The sequence below is a fragment of the Balaenoptera borealis genome, assembly GCF_965194805.1.
Source record: "Balaenoptera borealis genome assembly, chromosome: 18".
In the NCBI taxonomy this organism is placed as follows: domain Eukaryota; kingdom Metazoa; phylum Chordata; class Mammalia; order Artiodactyla; family Balaenopteridae; genus Balaenoptera; species Balaenoptera borealis.
The window spans coordinates 18,135,997-18,162,782 of NC_138877.1; the positions used below are offsets into that span (position 1 = coordinate 18,135,997).

At 42.0% G+C, this 26,786-nt stretch overlaps 1 protein-coding gene across 1 annotated transcript in view; it reads right to left on the bottom strand.

Annotated features, from left to right (window-relative positions):
• The window catches only part of LOC309615635 (uncharacterized protein), a gene marked incomplete at its 5' end in the record, with an annotated part of 609,457 nt that overhangs the window by 18,850 nt on the left and 563,821 nt on the right, over positions 1–26,786 (bottom strand). The gene's annotated exons all lie outside the window — the stretch shown is intronic.

Here is a 26,786-nt window from a genome sequence, read left to right on the forward strand (position 1 = left end):
CAGATTTGTTTTAGATTAAGTTCTTTGGGGGAAAAATAGGAAGCACTAGTTTCTGAAGTCAGTCTGGGCTATGCTCATAATTCAAAGGAGGTGGTCAAAAAAGTCAGGGCTTGGGAAATATTCTTAAAAGCAGGGCAGGTCTAGGTTGATAATGTCTACTAGTGTGTTAACATGAAATGAATAAATCAAAGCACATTCAGTAAAATGATAAGAGACAGATGTTGCGATGGAGTCACATACACTTGGGTTCAAATCTCTTCTTTACCCCTTACCAGCTGTGGGATGGAGTCTCAGTTTCCTCAACTCTAAAATGGGGATAATAAAAGAATCTACTTCAAAGTGTTGTCATAAATTTTAAAAGAAATAGTATAAAGAGAGTGCTTGGTGCTGTCTGCAATTGGATAAATGTTCAATAAACTCAGTAAATGGTAGTTAGTACTGTTAGTATCGTTGCCATTATTTCCAGTAAAAATGCTTATCATGTGATGTTATATCAAAAATAACCAGACTACAAAGTTAGATCTGCAGTATGATTAAAACTATTCTAAAAAGAATTATAGGAAAAAGCTTGGAAATACATCAAAATGTTATTGTATGAGTTAGGACAGTGGGATGATTGGTGGCTTCCTTTCTTTCCTATTTTATAATTTTTCTGCTATACTTTTATACTACATATGATTAAAAATACTAAAAAATAATGAAAATCATTTCACTTATGCACAATATCACTTATGTATTATTCTTATATGGTATTCTTATGAAATAGTTTAACCTGAATTCAATCATGAAGAAACAAGTATATAAAACAAGACAGTGGGATATTCTGGAAGACAATTTCCCTGAACTCTTCAGAAAGACATATGTCATTTAAAAAAAAAAAAAAAGCAAAGGCAGGAGAAATGAGAACTGTACTATGATAAAATATGTGAATCTTGATTGGCTCCTGCATCAGAGAAAGAAAATATGAAAGTCAATTTTGGGAAATTTAAATAGGGCTTGCATATTATATGATATATGCTAATGTTTCTTCACTGTGATAAAGAAAATGTCATTATGTAGTAGACTGCCCTTATTCCTAGGAAATGCATGCTGAAGTTGTTATGAGTGACATGTTATGATATTGGCTATATATTATATCTGTATATTTATCTATGTATCTCTCTATGAGAGAAAGCAAATACAAATAAATAAATTATAATATTTCAAAGCTGCAAGAAAGCTTGAGATCTAATCCAAATGATACACAGAGAAATCAAGTGAATTAAAGGTTGAAGTGAACAAGATCAAACCCACAGACAGACAAAATAGCCTTAATATCATTAGCCAAGTTATATATTTTTCCAAATATTAGGTTTTCTGAAGTAATAGAAGGTTCTTCTGCTAGAGTGCCAGTGCCTGAAATCTTCTGTCGCTGAGAGAAATAGGATGAGGTTTTTAAACATTATATTAATAACATTATGTATGGCCTAAAATTTTGAGTGATTTTACATCTGTTAAGTGCTTTGGGTCTCACAAGAAGTCAATTGGAAATGGTCATGTAGTCTTACGGCATACTTTCACTGTGATTTATTTTACACAGATTTATTTCTTACTTCTACAAGTAATTCCCAGAGGACTGAAACCATGTCATTCAAACATATACGTATTTATACTTACGCATTTTATTCCCTGATTGCCTGAGATGCTCAGCACTGAGTTCTGATTTGAGTCATTTCTCACTATTACTTATTTGATTCAGCAGGTAACACAATTATAAGATGTAGTCTTGCCCTAAGGAATGTGCAGTCTCTTGGGAGAACAATGCGTACATGAGCAATTAGGGTGACATATTATGATGGAGATCAGCACAGAGTGCTAGAGAGGAATTGAGGAGAGGTGCCTAATCCTACGTTAGGGGCAGGGGAGGGACAAAGGGCAGCAGGCTAAGGGGATGACCTCTTCCCTAGAGCTGCCTAGGATCCTGAAAAATGGTTGCCATTCCTGAATCAGGAAACATGGGTGGAGAAGCACCCTTTCCTCATTACCTTGGTGTCCCAGTGAGGCGATAATATGCACAGAGGCAACCACCAGACTCTGAGTCCCCTTGGTTTTCCTGTTAGCCCCCAAGGTCATTTGTGCAGACAGGATGGGAGTGCCAATATACGTATCCCTGAGTAGTAATTAACGTTTTAGAAGGACCAACAGGACAGGAAATTTCTTGAGCTATAAGAATGAGAAGAGAAGGATTGGGAAGACTTCCTCCCCACCCTCCACCCCCAACAGCTGCTATAGGGTGAAAAATTAGAATGAAACTGCTGAAATATCCTTCCAGCTATCCCCAAGCTCATAGCATTCCACAAGAGGAATGTCTGAAGAATTTCAAAGGATCAATGTGGGCATTCCAAACAATTCAGTGATTTTATCATTTCAAAGCAAAGTGCTCATTTTGAATATGCTTATTATGAATTGTTTGTAGACCATTTCCAGCAATTGTCCTTCAGTGGGCTTTCAGCTCTATGGCCTGAGTACATCATAAACACTCCAGCATGTCTCTAACATTTGTATCTGTACACTCCAGACTTCAAAGAAATGAACATTGCTGACCTGGAGCTGCTTTGTTCAGTTCCTTTACAAGAGGCAGAATCACTATAAGGCCACCAAGACTGAAAGAGCCACTTGGCAGAATTCTGATGTTTGAACCTTGTGAACAAAAATAGTGATGTATAGGGACAAGTACCATTTTACCATAGGAATTCATAAGGAGAATGAAGCCCGAATGATTGCTTGCAATCTGCGTTTGTTCACAAATTTTACAAGTCTCCAAAACCAACCGATCTCTCCTACAGATGCTGATGTACCATTTCCAGGGCGTGACAAGAGCAGACACAAAAGAGCTTGTCCTGTGCATGTATCTAGGGAATGAAAACACACCATCTGCTTTGCCAGAGAGAGATAAGATCTACCCTCCACACTCTGGTCTGCATGCCAGTGGTGTCTCCCATCTGAGGAAGGACCTGATGCAGAATGGACTTAGGGAGGATTGGGGACAAGGGAAAATGTATTAAATACTTGACCGCTGGAACTGCAAAATGCAAAGACAGGATGAGTCTGTGACAAATCTCTCAAATAGATGGCAAAACCTTGAGTCACTCTTTGGAATATCATTTTGGTAAATAACAAACTCTTGTAGGGGAGTGGGTCAATTAGGGAAATGATTTAAAATCATTTTGGAGATAGGGCTGGTGAGTAAGATTAACATTAACATGACAGAGGGCATATTCTAAGCCAGAAATGAAATGTACTGGGAGGTATGTGTGTGTATGTATGAGAGAGAGAGAATGAAACTGTGAAACCATGATAAAATGGAAAGAGAGCCCCCCCTACGCAACCCTATAACCCTATCTTGGCTCTAAATTCAATGCTGAAAAAAGGAGTGCCAAAAATACTTTGAGTGATGATGGTATCATTTAAAAAGATCTTAATTCTTCAAAGAGACTCCTCTGGAGAACTAAGGGCAGTGCTAATCAGATTTGCAGGTTCTGGGATGTTTGTTTAAATAATGAATCTTCATATGTCTATTATAGATCTGTGGAAATAAACAAAAACTACTCAAAGGGGAACACACTGGCTATTTATTCAGCTTGTTGTCGAGGGAGCCAGCCCTCATCACTAGCCTTTGGCAGAGACTCATAGGCAGGCAGAGGAGTCGGAAAGCTTCAGAGTGAAAAAAGAGAAGGTTTCAGGTATGCTGGTTGGAGGTTGCTGTGGAAGCTGGAGCTGGGCAAACTAGAAGCAGGGCATATTATGTGATGGGTTTGGGGAACATGTTTGATTTTCTCTGATTGGTCGTGAGTTGTAAGTGGAGGACAAAAAACAGGGAAGCTGACAGTCGTTGACCAGGTCCTTCATTCTGGGCCAATTGCTGCAGGGTTTGTGGGTCAGAGCTCTCTGGGCACGTATGGGTTGCATTGTCCATTTGCATGTTCCCTTGGGCTGATGCAGGTCCCCAAAATTTGTATTGGGTGCCTGAAGATGTCTGTTTTCCTTAGATTCTTCCAATATTCACCCATTTATGCTTGAGGCAATGGGTACTATCTTAAAACCTCTGAAAAATACACCATGGTCTAGGAAATTTCTACAGGTCTCAGCTAGTCCTTCCACTCTGACCTCATAGCTGCCTATTCTGGGCTGATCCTCTTGGACAGCCCTGTTGAAGCCTCCTAATTCTGGGCCTTGACTCTGATTGTGGAATGTCAGAGGAAATATGGGACAGATTCTTTCACCCCACCTCTCACTGGGCTCAGACTAGCCCTCCAGAACCTCACCAACTGTATTTCCCAACCCATTCATCCAGGTGGAATATCAGATAGGAATATTTTATAAAGCTAAATGAAAACCCTAAGGCTATCTAGACAGTTACTTATGATACAATGCATGCTTAAAATCAACTTTTAAAGTATGGCGTCCATGGAGATAAAAACTGGGAGCCCACTCTCAAAAAGCAAGAGAAGAAAATGAACTGGGGGGGATCTATCAGGACCAGCACAGAACTGCCTTTTGGCTGTGACAATCAGAAACACCAACTCCATACTTGGTCTGTTTTCTCTAACGCCAGCATACTCAAATCCATAGAGCAATTGTATTCTTTTTAAAATCACATGTAAACTTCCTAATCAAAAGCCAGGCTGCAAAACCCAGGAGGGGGGATTCCTAAGGTTGGGCTGAGAAAAAGGAATGTGGTTCGTGAGGTTCCTCCGTCCTGGGGCCCAGTGGCCCTTCTCTCCACTGTGCTCTTGGGTGTTATACTGCTGTCCTGTGAAGTTTCATATTGGTTTTTAAAATGGTATCACTTACAAGCAAGTCCTCATGCTGTCTAGGGCCCAGCTACTCTCAAGACTTGTTGATGTCTATTCCCCATGATAAACTCTCCACTGAGGATGGAAAGGTATTTTTGCTTTTCCTTTCAAAAGGAATAAACAGAACAAAGGAGAAGCAGAAAAGAAAGACTGGGCTGGGAGAGCCCTCCTGGCAGAGTGCTTAGTCATCAGGATGCCTATAGGGCCAGATGACTCCATTACAGGTGCCACATTCCTAGTTTCCTCTGGAGTCACTTGACAACTGAATTCTGTCTTCTCCCTCTTTGTGGAAACCTAGTCCCTGGATGGTTTTACAACTGACAGCAATGTTAGTTCATGCTCCAGTCTCTCCCTGTGACAGTTTACAGAGAAGGTGGGTGGACAGATGGGGCTTGTGAAGTTCTCTCCTCACCAGACTGTTGATCTGCCATCAGATGAAAGTGATAAGGAACAATGACTAGAAGAGATCACTGACAATAGTTGCTTCTTCTTTTTTTTTTTTTTTTTAAACATAAGTAGACTTTGAATCAAATTATCTAGGAGTGAAAGGAGGAGAAGTAGAAATAGGGCAAGCTGGGACAATAAAGTTCTGTATAAAGCTGTTTTCATTAGTAAATATAACTCGCTTGTAAGCTTCATTGGTAAGGTCTAAGATTGCAGGCTGCTACACACACACCACGTAGAACACTCTGAGCCATGATGCCAGGAGCTACAGGCCTAGTCCTGAACAAGCTCTGGGGCCCTGGGTTTGGGGCTCTAGTGGGAAGGGGGGGGAATGGGGGGGTGGAAGTGTTCATGCAGGAGCACCCGCCTCCTTGCACTGCTCTTGTCTCCTGAGGCTTCTGACACAGCAAATGAAGGCGATAGAATAATTGGGTTTTAAAAATATGTCTACCTATATGACTAGCAAGAAATCTGTGGATTGATATTTTAGCCCCACTTAACTATCCACTTCCCCAGCCATCTCTCATCTCCTAGTTTTAACATCCACTGATGACGCATGCTGGAATCAGTTATTTCAGTAGGGGCTGTATTTAATTCTATCATTCCTTCAACATTTATTACATGGCATTCTTCTATAAAAATTGTTTTTTCCTTTTTTAAAATTTATTTTAAACATGCGTTTCCTTTGTGACTCTCAAGTCATCTGTGGGCTGATTTTTTAACATTCGCTACAAGATAGTGGAATAAAATTTTGAACATGCTGCACATTCAAGTCAATGTTTCTCCCCCTATCTCTTCACATCTTTTTTTTTTTTAAAGGCATGGTGCTAGGTGCTTTCATGGTGTTATAATTTAATATGCATTTATCTAACACGTATTTATTTAGTGTCTACTATGTGTCAGACACTGTTCCAGGCTTGAAACACAGCAGTGAACAAATTAGAAATTCCTGCCTCATAAACTTCATTCAGGAGAAGACAGGCAGGTTACAAACAGAATAAATTTGTAAAAGATATATGTTAAGTGGTGATAAGTGCTATCCATAGCACTTAAAATAAGGTAGGAAAGGAGAAAAGAAATTGACGCAGGGAAGGAAGAGAGTTTGCAATTTTGAATAGGATCCATAGGGTCTCTGAGAAGAAGATAATTTGAGTAGAGACACTAAGATTTAAGGATCCAAGTCATGCCAACATCTGCGGAAGAGCACTCCAGGCAGGGGAAATAGCATATGCCAAAGCCCTGGGGCAGGCATGAGCCCAGCCTGTGTAAGCAATAACAAGAAGGCCAGCATGGCTAGAGGGGAGCTTACTAGGGAAAGAGATCAGAGAGGAGGATGGGGCAGCAGATCCTGTGGGGTCTTTCTTGTGGGCCACTGTCAGGATTTTATCTTTTACCTGGAATGTTATGGGCAGCCTTTGGAGGATTTTGAGTAGATGAGTGACATTATGTGACTTACATTTCAACAGGTCTCTTTAGCCGTTGATTATCCCAAGACTCAAAGAGAAGCCTGCTACTACCCTCTTTTTATACAAGAAGGAATCAAGACTCACAGAGGTTAATAAGTGATGTGCTCCTGGTCACCACCAATTAAGGAGTAAATCCATGATTCAACCCGGACTGTTTACTATCGGTTTATAAAATAAAGGAGACTAACAAACTTTATTATTAAGGAACAAAGTGGGATTGGGGGGTTATCTGTGCCAAGGCATAGCATAGCTCCCCAGCCTGTGGGCTTCTGAAGACTTGCTCTCCATTCTCTTCTCTGTTTGGCAACAAATGCTAAGATGCTTAGCATCAGGGCAAAGCTGCACTATTAATCTCGCCTTTTCTCACTGAGGCTTCTCGTGATTCCAAAAGATGACATTTCTAAAATCGTGAGGGTAATAAACTTAAGGCCATAGAGCATGTCTCTTAAGAAGACAGTTTCATGAGCTGTAAAAAGTAATCATGGTTTGTCAAGTCAGCAAATCTCTCCCCTTAGACCTTTCAACCGTCACTTATGCCTGTTTTGGAGAGAGCTCGCTTTTGTTCTTTTCCTTCTCAAAGCTGTTGGTGGGGAGAAATATTTCTTTACCAGAGCGCCCTGAATGTCAGCCCCGACCACTTGGGGTGGATGGAGGGTTTTACTCAACAGTTTCTTCTTGGCCTCTCAACTGGGGAGAGGGGGCCTGCTAACCAAAGAACTGTAATTGCAGCTAGAAGATGGTAAATTCCACAGAATAACTCAAGGAAAGTCCAGTTTTCCCAAAAATCAAATGACAATCTTGGTAAAAAAAAAATTTTTTTTTCTGCAATCTTTTCTGCATTGCACTGGTCTGTTTGAGAAGACTCAGCTTGCTAGCATAATTAATACAAAAATAAGCATGTTCCCCCTTTTTTTAAAAAAAAGAATGACATCCCCCTTTTTTAAAAAAAAGAATGGCATAATTAATACAAAAATAAGCATGTTTCCCCTTTTTTAAAAAAAAGAATGACATAATGACATATAAGCAATGCCATATTTAACAGTGACTGGAAATGTAAGCATACTTTTTGTACTCAGATTATATAAATCTGAATGTGATTTGTATCTATTATTGAGTCTTCGATGCTGAGTGTTTTGGCTGGACCAAGAATCCTTTATAAGCGGGGCAAGGGCCATGTTCTGTTATTTAGGTATACAATAAGAGAGTGTGGATCCCAGCTCCCTCCTTTGCCAAAATACCCATTTGGATGAGGGGCACGACCAGGTGGCTCATGCCAGTGTAGCCTGCTCTGTAGTCAGAGCCAAGATTATGAATTGTGCTCACACAAGATCTCATATGAGACTCATAATGAGCCCAAGGAGTGGCCATCATATCTTCTTTCTTACAAGCAGGGCAACAGGCTCAGAGAAGTAAGCAACTCATCTGAGGATGCTCAGCAAAGAAAAGGTAGACTTGGGATTCCAACCCGGTCCTTCTGAGTCTAAAGCCCAAGGACTTTGGGTACCCTGCACTGTCGGTGTGGCATTGCTACAGCTCTGATTTAAAAAGTAAACTCCTGGGACTTCCCTGGAGGTCCAGTGGTTAAGATTCCAAGCTTCCACACCATGGGCCGCGGCTTTGATCCCTGGTTGGGGAAGTTCCGCATGCCGCGCAGCACGGCCAAAAAAACAAAAACCAAAAAACACCTTTAAAAAGCAAACTCCCCATCATCCCCTATGATCCTTCTCAGGATCTTTTGGTTGTTGAAGATGACCAAGCACCAGCTGTGTGTTCGGTAGCCTGCCCAACTATTTCATATGCCTGGAATGGTGTCCAGGTCTAAACCCCACCGTGAGGAGGCTAGTGAATTGAAAGTATCAGTTGGACTCTATTTAAGGACTGTAAGAGGTTTTAGTCTTAATGATTTAGCTCATCATTCAGCTATAAAGGTTTTCTACTAAGCTGTTCCTTTTCAACAGAGCTTTAATCATTTAATCATTTTCTTGAAGATTTCTATGAGGGAAAAAGGGTTCAGTGACCAAAAGCATTTATTTCATACTCCCTACTATATTCTAATCTCAAAAATTCACAATGTACTTGGCAATGAAAAACTCTGGAAATCCCACAGCAATAAACAAACAAAATTTTAATTTTGTTTAGCACACAATTTCCTCACCTTACTTGAGGATAGTCTGTGCCTGTGTAATCTCTGTTAACATCTCAGAAAATCTAGTTCCTTGGAATATGCTTTAGAAACTCTACCAGAGTTTCCCCTCTAGAACAGAAGCGCCTTTAGAAGAGAGCTTTTTGTTTCCCTTACTTATTGCTGAGTGCTAAGTTTCTAGAATAGTGCCTACCATATAGAAAGTGGTCAATAAATATCGTTTGAATAAATTTATAGATCCTTCTCCTTAATTTTAGCTTTGGTCTTCTAATATTCTAGATAAACTCATCACATGAAAAATTCCATAATTAATCATTTAATGTCAGTTGAACAAAGACCACACTGATGGAAACATTTATGCCAAACCCTCTAAATGAAATGTCTAAAAATTTTTTTTTCTATATTGCTTATAATATTAAAAAGTAAAGGCCATAATGTACTAGCTAAAGATCAAATTAATATACTAAACTAAGTATTTTTCACATGGTAAGTCTATAAGACACCCAAATTTTTGGAAGAAAAGTAAAAACTTTGATCATTCTGATACCCTGCACACAGACATTAAGTATCTTTATACTGAAAACAGCTAATTGACTGGCCATTTTTCACACGTCTTCCAAATGTTGGGTGCAGGGAGGACTCCATCGCTGCAAACCTTTCAGGGAAAGGAAAACGGTAATGTTTCCCCTTCCTTGATTAGGTGTTGTGAGAATTCAGATTGTTTTCAAAGAAAATAGCGTAGACTACACAATACCAAAATCTGGTTGATTTGACCTCATAAGCAAGGAATATTTTTAAAAGCCAGTAATATGTTAGAATTTTAGAGCAAAGCAGGCCTTAGACATCATTCAGCTCAGTGCTGTCATTTGATGGATGAGTAAAGAGACTCAAAGTAATACAGTGACTTTTCCCGACTTCTGTAGCTTGAACTGATGGTGCTGGGAGTTACTAAATCCGAGTTCTGTAGGTTCCAAGACATTTTCTCCACAACACTGCTCCTTTTCTTACTGTGGCCTTTCTGAGAGTTGTCATGCAGAATTGGCCCCCAGGTATCAAGAAAGAGCTTGGGATGAGATGTTCAGAAATGGGAGGATCCTCAAGACTATGTAATGTCACCCTCTTATTTCCCAGTTGAGAAGTATGCAGAGATCCAGTGTGGACAGCTGGAATAATTACCCAGTGAATTCAGGATTCTTTAGAGCAGCACTTTCTAAAAGAACTTTCCGCAATGACGGAAATGTCTAAAACGGTAGATTGAAATACAGCTAAGGCAACTCAAGAACTGAGTTTTCAATTGAAATTTTAATATAAATAAGTACAGGTGGCTAGTGGGTACCATATTGGACAGCAAGGCTTTAGAGGGCTAGTCTAGATAAAATAAATTCACTGGGCTTGTTGTACCATCCTCTACTAGGATTTGTTCATGCCTAAACTACCAAAAGGTACCACTTGTTAGAGCATTGTGTTATATACATTTTATAAATACCAGGAGTTCAATATGAGAAAATGAGAAGAAAAAGCATCTCCATTTTTGATTACACAAGTAGTACTAGATTCAATATAAAAGCCATCATAAACAGTCATTTTGCTTTGAATAAATTTATCTTTTCTATAATCCTGGCAAGGAAGTAAAAACATGAAAATGTGTACTAGCTATCTATATCCCTCCCATGTCTTTTTATTTTTGAACTATTCAGATGATTTCTAAAATAAATACAAATTATTTATTTCTAAGTATAACCTCTAAATAATTTGTTAAGGCCAATCTCTTAGCTGCTTTCTTGCAGAGATATGCACTAATCCCATCGTTAAGAAAATAGGCCAGGGAGTTTTGCTTTCTTCTGCCATGTATTGTCTCAGAAGCTAACTGAAACATCTCAACTTGCCTACCAGCTAGCTGTGTCCTGTATCCAATTAGTTTCAGCCCATTATTAGAAAAATAGGAGCATTGTTGAACCGAGAGCTGCATGCAATATTTAGATTTACAAATTAATACAGTATAAAGGCTTCTTCAGAAACTTTCATGCTTTGGTCGGAAAGGCTGGCTCCTTCAAATGATACCATTGATTACCGACATCAGACAGTCGGCCACAAAGAAGTCAGGCGGTGGTCACTCAGAGAACTGATTCAAAGAGGGGGTGGTGCTAGCTCCATGGCCTATTACTACGTAATGGGCTCAAAAGGCTCACGTTCTTGTCTCCTTACATGCTTTACCAGACAATTAGGCTTTCTTGTCCTGCTAAAGTCTGGCCTTGAAGACTTGTTTTTCGATGTCCGTCTTCCAAGAGAAAACAAAAAGTTTTAGCTAGATGAAATTGGCCTACGGGAGTACTTCCCCAGCTTTCAGGTGGCTGAATCTCCTCTTTTTAAAATAGCCTTGGTGTCTGCAGAAGCCAAGACTGGTCTACCGATAGGATCCTCCACTTGCCTCACTGGTAGCAGGAGAAAGCCAGTACAGATCAAAACTGGAAGTTCAAGATTTGTCCTATTGTCCAATTTTGTCTAAGACTCTTTGCTTGATAACGGGGAGGGTCACAAGCTTGGAATCAGAATGGAAGCTGCAGACTTTATCTCTAGAGAATTTGTGGTGAAAACTGTGTGGGTAAGTACTTTGACCACAAAGAAGATGAGGAGACCAGATGAGTCCCATGGGCCCATGAGCACGGAAAACTGTTTATGGACCATTTTTTGGATATACATGAAAGACGCCAAAGCAAATTGTAACAAAGCTTCTAAAAGTTGAGACACTCTTTGATGTGACTCATTAATTCAAGGAAAAGGGAAAATCATATACAGAAATTATAAAAAAACTTTGTCACATTATTTTTGATCCAAATCAAGATTCCTAATGTTAAAATAAATATTTTGTGTTTGCATGTGTGTAGGCTGTATTTTGAGTCAGTAGATGAATACAGATGTCTGAAAACTGGCATGTCAAATCGTTCAGTCCAAACCTCCAGGTATTCCAGCAGGGAGTATTATTTTCCCCAATCAAGCAAAAGAAAAGATACATATTTGAATATTTTACTGACTTGTGAATACAGATCATTACTTCTAACAATCAGGCAGAAAATAGCATCTTGGTTCAATATAATGCCACATGGTATATAATAACAAGCTGCTTTGAAATGTAATTACTTTTATAGAAATATAATCCTTTCACATTTTGTTTTGTTGACAAATATACCAGGCAGCTGCCAGAGGAGTGTCAATGGAACACTTTTCTCAGAAGCATATGCTTCACTTTAGCCAAGAAAAAAAGAAAAAAAACTTGATCAATGTGTATGTGTGTATCATGAAACACTTAATCAGAAAGATATACAGTTCTTTCTTTTCCATAATCATGAGACCTGAGATTTTCTCGAGGGAAATGTTCCAACATGAGAAAGAAAATACATAGTTCAAAAAGCCCATGTTTTCAATTTGCTGCCACATGGTTTAAATTATCTATGTATTTATTAAGGGCACTAAATAGGCAGCTTAATTTAGGGAGAGGGGTCATTCAAGTTGAGAAAAATCATGTTTAATCCCTTAGCTCACTGCAGGTTGATTATGCTTTTTAAATGCATACAGCCTCAGCTAACAAAATTCCCCATGATAAGAAGGTCCCCTGTCTGCTTCTAAATTCGTTGGCTGCCAATAACAATGGAAACTTGTTAAGATCCTGGCTCCAGGCCCAGCCTCTCTGGGTATCTTCCAAATTAGGGATTTGTCAGTTACTTTCTCTTTATGTTGCCAGTGTGCTCGCCTCCAATTTGGGGGTCACCCTCTCTGCTCCTGGCATACCATGTGTTTGTTACATTACTATAAGTGGAAACAAAAGGACCAGGGCATCAGAGTTCCTTTCCTTGTATGATAAGTCTGCCTTGGTTTTCTCTCTGGACAGGGGATTCAGTAGGTCTGAGGGGAACCAGGAGGAAGACATGGTTAGATGTCAGGAGTTGGAAATTTGAACACTTGCTGGATATTTGATGACCTTACAGAATTTTAATACTTTTAGGCAGAATAATGCAATAGTTATGTTTTTCAGAAAGCATCCTTATGTTTTAAAAATACAACATGAAATATTTTAGATGAAATTATATAATGTCTGTAATTTGTTTCCAAATAATATGGAATGAGAAAGTAGACGGGGATACAGTTGAAACAAGATAGGCCATGAGTTGATAATTGTTGAAAGTGGTTGATGGGTACAACAAATTCATTAGATTATCATGTTAATTTTGTGTACATAGTTGATATTCTCCATAGTACAAACTAAAACAAAATGCCAAAAAAGAAAAAACTGAAGAAAAAAAGTGCCTGATAAGAATACAAGATCCCCAAATAGCCCTTTTTGGACTATCAACAAATCTTAAAGAAACAAGGTGAGAATCCAAGAAGGCTTGAAAACCTGACTTTCAACCTTTGTTTAGCATTTATGAAACAGTATGTTGCTGCTCTGTGCTTTGCCCTGAGTGTTATACGACTCTAGTGTTTTGTATTGTATGGTTCTCTGTTCTATCAAACATTGCTGGGGAGGATCCAGAGGCTGAGAAACTCCTCTCTAGAAGGCTTAAAGCGTGGCTGAGGCTGACCAGCCTCGCTCCTTGGGTCTCCAACCTCCGTATCCCATATTCCCAGGGCTGAAACGCCCTGGGTCATTTCTCCATGGCCCCCAAACACAGCACAAATGGATTCTCTGCGTGGATCTGGCTGCAGATACACACAACCAGTCTTCAAGTTCCACCTATTTTTATTTTCAACCCACCCCGTGTGGCCAGACAATGGCAGGAAGCGTTTCTCCCAGTGACCCCCAGTTGCCTTCCTTCCTCCTCAGTTTGTTGCTGTGGCTTTGGTTGTCTTAGACCCTCCGTGTGCTAAAAGCAGCCCCTTTCAGGACTTCCTGAGACTCTGGGCTATGTCCTTCCCTGCTCTGAGCAGTTATTTTGACGACCAGAGTGTGGACCCCATTCTTAAACAGGCCCAGCACTGTCAGCTGAAGACCTGGGTGACAGCCCCAGGCATAGGCTTCTTAGTCTTGTGCCCAATTCCAAAGGCAGGAGGCACTCTTCCTTTCTTAGGGCAGCTCCTGCAAGCCTCATCTTGGAGAGTTAGCCCTGATCTTAGATAATGGATACCGTGGGCTTCAGATTTTGACATTAAAAGTTCCTGCAGGGCTTCCCTGGTGGCGCAGTGGTTGAGAATCTGCCTGCCAATGCAGGGGACACGGGTTCGAGCCCTGGTCTGGGAAGATCCCACATGCCGCAGAGCAACGAGGCCCGTGAGCCACAATTACTGAGCCTGCGCATCTGGAGCCTGTGCTCCGCAACAAGAGAGGCCACGATAGTGAGAGGCCCGCGCACCGCGATGAAGAGTGGCCCCCACTTGCCGCAACTAGAGAAAGCCCTCGCACAGAAACGAAGACCCAACACAGCCATAAATAGATAAAATTAAAAAAAAAAAAAAGATCCCAAATTATTTGACATTCCCCCCTTGAGAGGTAAGGATCTATGTGCTTTCTTCTCGAAAAAAAAAAAAAAAAAAAGTTCCTGCAAAGTGATCTGGGCCTCAGCGGAATATCTTCTTCCTTGGTTTGGCCTGAGGTACCTCTATCCAACCACTTCAAACAAAGGTTCTTGAGAAAAAAGGAACAGAGTAGTATAAGAACAGATCATCATTAACACACTAAACAGTAGATCAAGCCTGAGCAGAGGAATTCAAGTATAAGAACAAATCGTCATTAAGGACCAACAGACTAAACAGTAGATCAAGCCTGAGCAGAGGAAATCACTCACATCCTGTACCAGAATCTCTAGTGCTCAAGTACTTCTTTCATTTGACATCACATTTTACTTTTATTCTTGAGGGTACTAAGAGGTTGAATAAGAAAAAGACTGGTTTGAGAAAAATGAGATTGACCTGGCCCTAACCAGCCACTAACCAGCCCCCTTCCAGCAATCTGACTTTGGATGCACTTGATTTCATTCATTTATCCAACATCAAGCACCTACTATGAGCCAACAATAGTACTAGGCACTGCAGGGACAACATATACAGGTAAGAAATGGGCTTTGTTTTTAAGAAGTCCATGGGAAAGCAGAACAATAAATAAAATATAAGCCACCCAGTATTGTGAGATTTATAGTATAGAGTGCTAGGGTGTAGGGTCCAGGGATCTCCAAGAAGGGAATGGTCTACTCTACCTGGTTCATGGAGAAGAGGATGATCAACAAGGGCTCACTGCACCTCAGTCTTCCTGTGTTATTGTAAGAAAGTCAGACTAGAGTATCTATAATTATTCTTCTTTTAGAAGTGTATAAGTGTCTCTGAATTTATATAACTGGGGGACCAAGGCACAGAAGTGTCGGTGACTTGCCCATAGTCCTACAAAGAGTTTGTGGCAAGGCAAAGGCTAGGACAGGGGCTTTGTGATTGCTGGCTCAGTGTTCCTTCTATCAGGCACTAACTCAGTCTCAGTGCTAAGAGTCACCTTGCAGCGTTAATTAATTCAAATATGTCTGCTTATTTCATTCAAAACAAGGCTTGAAAAATCACCAGAGGTTTCCAGCTTGAACCTAATTTTGAATGAAGGGAAAGAACTGTTCTGCAAACTCTCTCCATTTTCCTCGCAACACTGGGGCTCTTTGCAGAAGTCCCTTATGGTAAAAAACAAAACAAAACGTAGTGCTCATTCCAATAAACTTGCAGTCAACCCTAGCCCAGAAGTAAAATCCCATGCAGAGAATATAACCCCTTGTTCCTCACAAATCTAAAAGAGAAAGAGATTTGTGAGTAGAGCTTTCAGCTGTGCGAATAGACCATTGTTGGGCGTCTCGTTGAAAATTCTACTTTAGAACTTGTTTCTTTTCCACTGATACCCTAAATTTTTTCCTTGTGTACCTATCAATAGCAAAAAGGAGAGTTCCAAAACAGGAAGGAAATGTAGAGAATGAGAGAAAGAGAGTGAGGAAGAGAGAGGGAGAGAAAGAGAGAGGAAAAATGAACTGTGGAGTTCAAATGAACCTGTAGCTAATGACACCTGCACTTTGCCAACTCCAGTCTGTCCATACTCTATAAAAATGCCACATTTAGGAGTGTCATGAACCTTGATTCTTTGTCAGATCAGCAAAGGTTTCACCATCTGACTCTAATGTTTCTAATGCTTACATCTCAAAGGCTCAAAGTTGAGCAAGACTGGGATCATAGAACAAAGGATCAAGTACACAATCCCTTCTGGATTGCTCACCTTCTGGATTCTAAGACCTCAGTTGGAAGTGTGGCTGATTGCTAATTGTGTCTCCAAATCTCTTCTCCCAATTTTAGCTGAGCACATGGATGTCCAGGTAACTACTTCATTTTCTATCTTTTCTTGCAGCTACGTGAAACCAGTGACTGGGTCCCCACCAGTAGGATACAATCTGAAATGGCGTGTGCCACTTTTGGATCTTGCATTTAAAATAATTGGTGGGTGCTCCCCCAGATTATTTCCTCCTTCTCATTGTCTGTAAAACAATGAGAATGGAGTGTCACTCTGAAACCAGAAATGGAAGCCATGTGTTAAGAATGTCAGAGTCTTCTTACTGGCCCTGAACCATTCTTATCTGAGCAGTAAAGTGAGAGAGAAATAAATTTCCATCTGATTTACACCACCGTAGAGTGGGGTGTCTTTGTTATAGCAGCTCCCCTCTACCCTAACAACCCCACGGTTTGAGGTCAGAGACCAGCCTATAGACCTATCCATGCTTTCTCAGGGACATAGTCTCACTTTGGCATTGAGAGTGGGCAAAGCAGAGCTGAGCCAACTTCAGAGAAGTTACCACATGAAGTATTCATTTCTAGATATCTGTCCTAAGGAAATGGTGAAATCATGAAAAAATCAACACGGTATGTATTCGTTATGAAACTAAGAATTGAACTCCATCACCTTGAACAACAAGAGTGGGGTGATTAATTAAAATATGGGCTATCTATCTAACATTTTATCTTATTCTAGAAAGGATATAAAGTGTAACCAGTGGGGGGAAAAACATGTTTCTGTAGAATGTGTTCGTGTGTGTGTGTGTGTGTGTGTGTTGTGTGTGTGCGGAGGGGGTGTGTAGGGAGAGACTACGCAGTTTTATCAAGCTCCCCATTATGTTGATATACATGCAGGTTTGAGGAACCACTGTTTCTTTTATCTTAATCATATGATGATTTTATTGAATATTTTAAAAGGCAACAATAAAATTTCCAGGGAAACCTTGCTAAAAATGTGTTTTGAAAGTAGTATAAATAAATGGAAACTGATTCTTTCACATCCGCAAGCTCACCAATGCCCTCGAAATTTTGAAAACAAAGTTTTAAATATTAAGAGCTCTTTCTTTCTTTAGTTTTTCTCAACATTTCAGCAACCTGTGTCACGGAGAGGAGAATGATGCAGCAAATGAGTAGCAAGGATGAAACGGGTCTACCACAGTGAGTTCTAGCCTCATGTCGTCTGAAAAAAACCAAGAGAACCACTATTTTAGACCCACGTTTCCATTCCAAAGGCAAGGAAAATGAGGCTTCTATAGAATCCACACTCATCTGGGCTCTCGGTCCAAGACTGAATATCAGAGGTATGCGATAAAGGCTCAGTGGATGAATAAATAGATGAATGTCGGTTCTCAGGACTTCTGAACCTTCCCTAATCATTAATGTTGACCATGCAGAAATACAAGTGTTGCTCAAATTACCTGAGCTCTAAACCAGTGGTTTTCGATTTTAGTACATCCAAGAATCACCTACAGAGCTTATTTTAAAAATGTGTGTCCCTGGGCCCACCTCCAGAGGGTCTTACTAAGTAGGCTTAGAGTGGGAACCAGGAATCTGCATTTTTATCAGCACTTTGGGCAATTCTCTTCTAGGAACATCTTTTGAGAAACACTGCATACATATCATGGGCACAAAATATTGTGGCATTGTTAGCTTGAAAGGAGCTCTACTATCAATCAAAATGGATCATTGACACTAATAGATTTAGTCACATGATTAATTAAAATTTTGTCCAATATTTAACCAAGAGTAAAGAGTCTGGGAAGCTGGCTCAACTGATGTTGTGGCTGGTACTTTGAAGGTTTCGATGGATGTATATGCTTCTATCTTACCATCTAGACCTGGTCATTGGGGTTGTCTTCAAGTCAGGAGACATCAAAAAAAAAAAAAAAAAAAGTCAGTCAGACCAGGTAGCTCTAGCCAGACATTTTAGTGAAAAGGGATAATTACAAAATAATTGTTTTTTAAAGGTGAATTTATTCCCGTACCTGTCCCCCAAAGCAGGATGAAGATAGGAAAACATTGACGCAATGGTGGTGTGAGATTATGCTGAGTCAAACATGACTAATGCTGGATCAAAAGTCAAAACAGGAAAGAAATATGCATAAAAAAAAAACCCTCCAAAATAAAAGAAATTAATCATAGGAATTAGTATTCTTAGTAAAAGGAACCAAATGTTTAGATTTAACATTGTCACTCCATTCTGGTTTTCTTTGTCTGGTTTTCTTTGTATCTCTCCTTGAACACTTTTATAAACTTCTCAGACAGAAAAAGTCTTTTTGTCTGTTGCTGTCTGCTGGCATGAAAAATATAGCTTTTTTCATATAACAGGAAAATAAGCTACTGACTCTGTTTCCAGGTCTTGTCTGACATTAGTATCACAAACCACACACACAAGGGCCAGTGGTGTCAGCACCCCGCTGACAGCCTCTCATCCTGTCCCCGAGCATCCTTCACAAAGATTTGCCTGCAGGGGTGACAAGAAGTGTGACCACCATCTGAATGCTGTAGCAGGACCAAGGGCCCCACGAGGAGCACAGCCGTGTCCAAACGTGTGCATCGTGTGCCTCAAGATTGCCAGAGATCCCTTTCAGAGTATTAGGAAACTCCTCAGCAGGGGTCAGAGCCACGAGGACATTTCTAAGAGACATTCAGAGTTTTCCGTTTCTGCTGAATGTATCTTGTATCTTATGCACTAGACAATCCTGCCTCACAGCTGCATTGAATCCTGAATTCTTCCAGTATTCTTGGAAAAGAATACCCCTCAACCAACATTGCTGAGATTGGCACCATGATTTATAATCTGGAAGGAGAAAGCCGGTTTCTTTTCAGTGTCTTCTCTTGGAGACAGCAGCCCGCTTGCCTATCACCTCCCCCCCGCCCCACTGTTCCCACAGCCCACCCATGGGCCTGCTCATCACCATGTGGTAGGCAGTCCTCTACTTCCTTCTCATAATACTAAGACCCATATCCTCCCCCCAACACACCACAAAAACCAAAGGAATGGAATGAAAGCGGGTGACACACAAGGCAGATGTGTGACGAACTCAGATTCTGGAGTCACACAGCCCTGGATTCCAGTCCCAGCTGGTCACTTACCACTGCCTGACCTTGAGCGGCTTACTTTAACTCCCTACACCTCCGTTTCCACCCCAACTTTGAGATTAAAGCAAGGCGACACGCTCAAGGCATTTAGTATGGTTCTAGCAAGCTCTCAACACTGAGGTCTCAGTAAAAGGGAGGTAATAGTAATAAGCATGGAACTAGTAGTCAGGGTGGAGGCTGATAAACTGTTTTACTGTGTCATCTCTCAGGCTTTCCACAAAGAAAAGAACACAGAAAACTCTTATTCCCTGGGGCTGTACATCAAGCCAGTACTCGGTAAGCAAGATTCTAGATATTTACAGACCTGACAGGCCTACAGAACAGACCCCTGACTTTTTTGTAGTACTTTGTTCGCTTTTAAACTCTGCCATTTCAATGATGGTTCTCTGGAGAATGAACCATTATTTGGTTTTTAATATTGCCTACGTAGCCACGCGTTAAAGGGGGCAAAGACCGGCCAGCAGTCCTGGACTCTATTACAAGGCCCCATGAGGCTCTCTGTCCTCTGGCTGTCTGAGGAGTCACCAGTGACGTCAGCCAGATAGCTGCCACCGCTCACAACCCCAGGCTGCTGAAATGAAAAGCGTCCCCACTTTCTCCTCCTTGGCTGTAGCTGGAAAATTTGGAGTCTCTGGGGGTGGGGAGCGTGGGGGGAGAACGCAGCCGAGAAAGCCAGTCAGCAGAGGGGGGCAGTGGTGCCAGCGATTCATGTCTCTGTGACTTGCCACAGACACTGTGGGCATTGTTTAAAATCACACAGAAATTGTTCTACACGGCCCTCAATCTTATTAGCTGCCCAGCCACTTTTCCACATTAATCATTCAAACTGACGTGAGTAAATAATACCACATGTGGTCGTGATGACAGTTGTCTCCATAATGTATTCGTCTCATGGTACTCATGGTTTTTGCTAAAAAACAGTGTCAGTAAATGACTTTAGAAAATTCTGCCATCAGAATAACCGGCTGTCTTTATGAGGAAAAGTGTAACACCTTGGAGACCTCTGTTGGGAGAAGCCGAAGGCAGGTGAGAGTGGTGAGTTGTGCTCTCAGCCTAATGATGCCTTATGACTCTGACAAGACATAGAAAAAATTACTAGCACTCAGAGTCCCCAATCTCTGTGCATTTCACATGCACGCGTGCTGCCCCACTCCCAACTGTGTCTGTTACGAGCATTTTTGCACAATGCTCAAGCAATCTTTGTTGAAAACAGACGTAATCCTTGGGACAAGCACACCCTTCCTTCTCATCTTCCTTCCTTCCCCCCTCAAATACTGAGCACAGGGTTTGTGCCTAGTTTTGTGCTAGATGCAGGAGATCCCAAGAGGGAAGGCACAGTCCTGGCCCTTGAGGAATAGAGGTTGGTAGGGTCCGGGGAGAGGATACACAAACAAACCAGGACCACACAGTGAAACATGTACATCAGGTTCAAATCCCAGATGAACATTATGCACAAATAGTTGAAAAAATTTAGCCATCTTTGTGGGGGTCATAACGCCTTTTGAAATGAGTAGTCTCAAAAGATGTAGGTTGGAGAAGTGGGGGAGGAGTGTGGCTGGGATGGAAGAGCGCTGGCCATCAAAGACACAGCGAAGGTACAATGCCAGTGGCCAGTGGGTCTGAGACTTGGAGCAGATGACAGGGGCAGCTTTTTAGGGCTGGGCAAACACATGGATCAGAATAAGAACATCCCATAGAAATTTACATGCTTGATTGATTAAGGTCAAAACCATCCTTCCCAGTTGATCCTTGGGGGTTTGGTTGAGGCAAAGCTTAGGAAAATGTTCCCAAATCTTGACAAACCATCAGAATCACCTGAAAACATTTTTATAACCCGACCTCAGACCTGCTGAATCAGAGGCCTCGGGAATCTGTTTTTTAAGAGCTGGAAATTTATCTGGAAGTTGCCCAGCAGAGTAACCACACTGACTCTACTGAGACTGCCAGCGAACCTGTAAGAGCTGACTGAGGAGTGAGCTGAAGCCCAGCCAAGCTTCAGCCTAGTCATGCCCGCTGTCAGAAGAGAAAAGCTTTTGAGGCATTAACCCTCCAGTGAGAATTGTTAGTCTTTGTTCCCTCAAGAGTAATTTGAGAAAGAGAGAGACCTGCCATCTGCAGTGGTGGACATTCAGGAGTCATACAGGCAAAGGGGACAGCATAGGTTTAAGACTCTCAAAGTTGGAAGAGGCCATCTAGGCTATGCCTCCACCCAAAGAGAAGTCCACTCAACAACATGCCTGCTCAATGACCATTCAGTCTTTGCTTGAATACATCCAGAGACAGGAAGCTCACTACCTCCAGAGGAAGCTTGTTCCATTGTGTTACAGCTCTTGCTGAGTCAAAGGAAAACAGGAAGAACTTGTGCAACTTTTTGCAACTTCTCCTTTGCTCTTCCTGCTGATATTTTGAAGAACATACCTAATTTTTCCTTCAAATATTTGAAATCTCCTATCAGATGCCCCAAATCTTTTCTCACAAGTCAAACTTCCAGACCTTTCCACTACCCATTTTGTAACAAGTTTTGAGACCTTTCTAGATGTCATGGCACTTTTAAATCACAGTATGTAGGTCCTCACCCTCCCCCCTCCCACCGAACCAACACACACAGAGGGCTTCTCTTGCCCATACCCAGCCCATGGTTGCAAAGACAAGGAAGTCTCTCAGGCAGCCTGGGCAATGCCTCTGAGATGGTGGAGAAACTGAGGTTCCATCTTCCATCCTCAGCCTTGTCAGGACTCTTTGGGGAAAGAGCCTGAGCTCTTGGCGCTTCCTGTCATAATTACAGCAGACACGTGGCATAAACCTCTCTTTCTCCCCAGAAGGGCAGTGAGCCTTTCTTACCAGAGTGCTGAAGGGGTCAGACTCTGTTTCTCAGTCCAGGATTCTGGCCATTTGGAAAAGAAAAAGGAGCTGAATAAATAAGTCTAGTGACTGCTTTCCCACCCGAGGCTCTGCAGCGAGCATTCGCATTTGGAGTCCTCCAGCAGCGCTGCTCTCAGTCTGCGTGCAGCCCATTCCATGGTGACCCTCAGCCTTACAAGCAGGGCACAGCTGCAGGACAGTGCTTGGCCTCAGAGCTGGGACAGGGGCAGGGTGGTGACTGGCAGTGAGGTGGAAGTTAACAGAGACACCGTTAAGTAAGCTGCAGCCCAGGTTCCTGACACCGGCTTTCTGACAAAAAGGAGCTAGACCCATCTCTCTCTTGTCACTTTCCTCACTCCCCTGCCCCCAAGCAGCATCGGACCTATTTTTGAACACAGGATATGAGGAGGCTCAGACCTAACAGCACGCTTTCTGCATAGCTCATCGCACAGGGAATCTGTATCACTCCGGGGGCAGGGACCCCAATCGGCTATTCACACAGATCAGCTTGATCCTCTGCACCAGATCTTCTGCCTTGGGTTTAGAACAGAGGGGCCCCACTGTTAAACGGGGGTTGGGTACCAGAATCATCTGGGGAGGTGTTTGAAAATATTCACGGCTTGGGGGAAAAGAAGAGGGTTTGCACTGCAGATTTCATGCGTCCCCTCTTGCTGTGGAGGAGTGTGGACAGGCACCCACAGTGTAAGTTGACAAACCTCCCCAGCTGACTCTTACTTGATGAGAACTGCTGGTTTAGATAGGACAGCAAGTCAAGTCTAAACTCACCTGTCTCTCATTTACATGAAAGCATACAATAAAAGTGTCACCATCACCAGGGCTAGAAAATCCCTGGAAGCAAACACTTGAAGGCTACCAGGACTTTCTCCCTTGACTGCATGCATCTTTTTCTTTCTCTGCATTTCCATTATCCTTTCTGGTCAGCTTCATCCCCAAGCTGGGAATGTGGCTGCTGAAGTGTTTTCAGTGTTCTACTCCAGAGCTCCTGTTCCAGATTAGGACTGGAGTTTTTTCTCCAGCAGCAGTCTGACCTAAGGCTCTCCCCATGTCCTTCTGCTTGCCTTGAGGTCTCATAAGCCCCTTCCCATCCCGTCCGAGCACAGAAGTATGAGCTGGTGTTGAAGAGTCACAGAGACTTAAGCTCTATGGCAGATGCTGTGAGCTGGCCGCCCCACATGCATTCCCCTCTCTTCCTCACTAATAAAACCCCAGTTTTTGTTTGATGTTGAAGCTAGGGGTGGCCATGGAACAAAGTTCTGGTTAATGTTATATAAGCTGAGGATTTCTGGGAAAGTTGTTGTTTTCCTCAGGCTGCCATTTCCTATTTCTACTTCATTTTCTTTCTGCTTTGGAAAGATAATGTGTAATCTGGTGGTGCAGCAACCATTTTGCAACCAGGAAGCAAAAAGCTTACAGATAAAGACCTATGGGTTAAGAGTGGTGAAATGGAAAAATGGAGCGAAACTGGGTCCCTGATGGCATTGTTATAGAGCCCTAGCCTGCCTAATCGGAACTTCAATTGTGTAAGATTTCTATTCTCTGTTTAAACTACTGTGGTCAGGGTTTTTTGAAGTCACTCAATTCACCTACTTAAAAATTATTTATTGAGTACTTACTTTGTGCTAGGCACTGCTCTAGACAAAATGTAACCTCCCTGACTTCATGAAACTTACATTCTAGTTGGGGAGGAAAATAAAACAATAAGTCTGTTGTGTAATATATGAGATAATCATAGGTGCTAATAGAAAAAAGAAGCACAAAAAGAGTTTTAGAAAGTTTAGGGGAAGGGGAATGGAGAGGAAGTTACCTTTTTAGACAGGGTGACCAGGAAAGTTTTCATTGAAAAAGTGACATTTGAATACAGACCAAAAGGAGATGAGAGAGCCAGCCTTGCAGGTGTCCAGGGGAAGAGCTGTCCAAGAAAGAGAACAGCAAGTGCAAAGGTCCTGGAGCAAGAGAATGCCTGGTATGTTTAAGCAACAATGATGAGGCCAGGAAAGAGTGAAAGAAGAATATTGAGATGAAGCAGAGAGAAAATGAGGAGCCACAATAAGAGGATCTTCTAGATCATCATAAGGACTTGGGCTTCCATCTGGGTAAAGCGGGGAGCCACTGGAGAGTTTAAGCAGAGGAGTGACATGATCTGACTTTCACTTTAACAGGCTTCCTCTGGTGCCACCTTGAGATGGGGGCAGAAACAAGAAGGCTTGTGAAATAATCTATGGAGAAACGATGGCAGCTTGGACTGGAGTGGCAGCGTGAAGTGGGAAAGGGCAGTGGGATTCTCGGAACAGAATGGCAAAGCCCACAGGGTTTGCTGATGGAGTGAAAGTGGAAAGTGTGAGAGGGGAGTCAAGGGGGACTCAGCGGTTTGGACCTGAGCAAATGGGAGAAGGAGTTACCGTGAACTGAGTGTGAGAGGACTGACTGCAAGAGAAGGGGGTTTGGAGGGCAGAGGATCAGGCACTCGGCACAGCCCAGCTGGTTCAGGCTCCATTATGGACAGACATGAAGCGGAGGATGTGCCCTGGACTCCCTGAGCCCCCGTTTCTTCTCTGCTTCCTTCCCAGTGAAATCTCCTCTTCCACGTTCACATCTCTGGTGCCAGTTGGTGATGCTGGGGCTTCTGAAAGTGCTGGAATCAAGATTCTGTTCTGTCCTTTCTGTGCTACTTCATAAGGCAAGAAAAGGGGCCAAGCGAACATTTTAGCAATGTTTTCAATTAAAAGAATGGAAAAGCTTCTGTTTGCTTAAGATTTCACAGTGAGGTCATGTTTCATAAAGTCTAATAACTCGATGCAAGGCCTCTGCTTTTTCCTGGGGGAGAACAGACCCCTGAGGAGTGGTCAGCTACCAGCTGGGCAAGGATGACCACTCCTCTCATTTGAATAGCCTTCACAGTTACTGAGCAACCTCACGGTGCTTTCATCTCACATTATCTGATTTTCAACTAAATCTCACAAATTCTCTCTAATCTATGGTTAAGGAAACTGAGGCTCAGAGAACCCAGGCCACTCAAAGAAGGCCATCTAGTCAGAAATCAGCAGAGGCAGAATTTTAATTCGAACTTTCAGCTCTAAATTTGATTCCTCATTTTCTATCATACACACAGCCCTTTATCCCCATGTGTCCTGAGTTCGGTTGAATTTGTGAAATAGCAGTAAGACTTTTAAGCAGGAACTTTATACAATTCCTTGTGCGGGGGCCGATGGGGGGGGTACCTTTGCTTATGTCAGCTGTACTCCAAAGCCTCAGTTTTTCTGTGACTCCAGCGAACAACTGCGATTCACTTGTTGCAGAGGAATGTGGATTGATTCCAGTGAATAAAAGATAGATTAAAAATGTGACCTAAACGATCTCCTTCATAATGGGGCCGCTGTGCTATATCTTACAAAGACTAGCCAAACTTGTGATGAAAAATCGTGACTGGTCATTACAGAGTATTGAGTAGAGTTCCCTGTGCTATAGAGTAGGTTCTTATTAGTTATCTCTTTTAATATATATAGTAATGTGTATATATCAATCCCGATCTCCCAATTTCACCTATATGGGAAAAGAATCTAAAAAAGAGTGGATATATGTATGTGTATAACTGATACACTTTGCTGTACAGCAGAAACTAACACAACATTGTAAATCAACTATACACCAATAATAATTAATTTAAAAAAAAGAATCACGATGGGGAGCCCCCCCTCCCCAAAGCCCTCCTCCCATCTCCTAAACCCCTCTTTCATTTCCATAGGACCAAAGCAGAAAAAATTCTCCCTTCTCTCCTTCTTTCAAGCATTCCCTTCTGTTCTCCACGCAGCAGTGGGATGTGGGAGAATGTCCTCTTATGAAAAATGGGGGTTCAAGGGAAAATAGCAAAGTTGGCCATGTGTGACAAGGAAAGGAAAGGAGGCTCTCGCCTTTGTCCCCTCCTGATCCTGTAAGATGCCTTCACCACAAATTGCCTGGTTCATTCTTTCTCTTTTTATCGTTTCCAGAGATCTTGAAGTCCCACCTTTTGGGCAAACTCCAGGTAGCCTCAGGAAGCATTCTGAGTGTAGGCGACAAGGGGAGAGGTAGGGTGTGAGCCTTCTGCCAGTGGTATAACTGTGCCCAGGCCCTGCCAGGCAGTTTTTGTAAAGGCACTTTTACTCAAAACGTATTATGAGTGTTTCAAAAACAACGAGGGTTAGAAATAACAAAAGGCAGATGTTGGCTTGTTTTGTGAGAAATGGAATTAGCAAATGAGATGTTCATGGGCCCTGCAAGTGTAATTTAAGACAGAAATATCAAATGTTGGCTTCCAGCCTTCTTGGTGCCCGAGACACTCCCTGGAATTGGATCAGGAGCCATGCGATGCAAAATACCGCGCCAACCAATTCATTTCAGGGCACAGGAGGGAGAAAACTAATATTTCTCCAAATTTATTCCAAGATAGTCACATCTGCATGACTCCTGGGACACAGGGATCATTTTGAAGATGGAGTCAACTTAACTCTTTTTCATGTTGTCTTATGGACAAATTATACCTGTGGGGAAAGTTCCAGGCTTCCCTTTTACCCTCTAACAGTCTCCTTCCAGGCAGGGTAATATAGTGGAAAATGACACTGGACATGGGGTCAGAGCCCTGCCCTGCTCCCTCCTTGC